Source organism: Mauremys reevesii, unplaced genomic scaffold (genome assembly GCF_016161935.1).
Source record: "Mauremys reevesii isolate NIE-2019 unplaced genomic scaffold, ASM1616193v1 Contig19, whole genome shotgun sequence".
Lineage (NCBI taxonomy): Eukaryota > Metazoa > Chordata > Testudines > Geoemydidae > Mauremys > Mauremys reevesii.
In genome coordinates this window covers 710,627-712,072 of record NW_024100815.1, presented here as the reverse complement: position 1 = coordinate 712,072, position 1,446 = coordinate 710,627, and the positions used below count along the sequence as shown (strand labels likewise).

The 1,446-nt window shown below is 48.2% G+C and overlaps 1 non-coding gene across 1 annotated transcript; it reads right to left on the bottom strand.

Moving 5' to 3' along the window:
• Positions 1-645: 645 nt before the first annotated feature.
• On the bottom strand, positions 646-718 carry TRNAV-AAC. The gene has a single exon. It is a non-coding gene; the product is annotated as a tRNA-Val (tRNA).
• Between the last annotated feature and the right edge of the window lie 728 nt (positions 719-1,446).

Genomic DNA, 1,446 nt, shown 5'->3' with positions numbered 1-1,446 from the left:
TGAGAACTTACCCTGTTGTAGGAGCAGCAGTGATCTGTGTGCTCCATATAACCTGTATGCCCAAAAGGTCTGTTACACTCCCCCCACCCCCCGCCCCATCTCCTCTCCTCTCTGAATGCCTGTGAAGTGGCTTTCCCTCCTCCCCTCCTCCTGCAATGCTTGTGGGATGAATGAGCTGGTTGAACAGCTGGTTGAAGATCAGAAGAGCTCCTAGATAGACAAGGTGTCTGGGACTCTCATTAGGCAGCATTGTGAAAGCACAGCTGAGCCCAGTGCCTCTTCCCATTTTAAAGACCTGAACCTCATGGCCTGCGACTAGAGATGACTTGGCTGCATCCGGTGGGTCACACTCCACCTCAGCCAGTGTCCATGCAGGGTCCATGCTCTGGGTGTGTGAGTGCTGCCTAATGAGAGTCCAGACATCTTGGTACCTGGAAGCTCTTCTGATCTTCAGCCAGCCCCTTCATCCCACAAGCATTGCAGGAGGGAGGGGGAGGGGGAAAGCCACTTCACAGGCATTCAGAGAGGAGAGGAGACAAAAGCGAGGGGGAGGGGAAGTATAACAGACCTTTTGAGCATAGAAATCACTGCTGTTCCTACAACAGCAGGGACAGGCCACTAGGAGCTGAGAAAAGGAAGCAAGCCTGTTTCTGCCTGGCTTTGAACCAGGGACCTTTTGCGTGTTAGGCAAACGTGATAACCACTACACTACAGAAACTCTGTCACAGGGCTGTGCCCTTCCCTTCATAAGAACATAAGAATGGCCATACTGGGTCAGACCAAAGGTCCATCCAACCCCATATCCTATCTGCCAACAATAACCAATGCCAGGTGCCAAAGAGGAGTGAACCTAACCGGAAATGATCAAGTGATCTCTCTCCTGCCATCCATCTCCACTCTCTGACAAACAGAGGCTAGGGACACCATTCCTTACCCATCCTGGCTAATATCCATTGATGGACTTAACCTCCATTAATTTATCTGCAAAAAGAACAAAGAGAACATGTGGCACCTTAGAGACTAACAAATGTATTTGAGCATAAGCTTTTGTGGGCTAAAACTCACTTCATCGGATGCATGCAGTTAAAAATTCAGTAGGAAGAGATATATACACACAGAGAACGTGAAAAAAATGGGTGTTGCCATACACACTATAACGAGAGTGATCAGTTAACGTGAGCTGTTATCAGCGGGAGAAAAAAACCTGATTTTGGGAGGGGAACAGGAGAAAGGACAAAGGAAGCAAGAGACGAAGAGAAAAGAGGGATCAGACAGTGGATGGAGCAAGAGGTGAATCAAAAAGGACAAACCCTTATGTCCCCAGTGATTCTAAGAGACAAAATCCCAGGTGCAAAATAAAATTCTGCCTCCTTAAGCTCGTGTTTTCCATGCCTAGAATTCAACTGTCACCAGATGGATCAGACTGAACAGGTTTCACACCTCCAG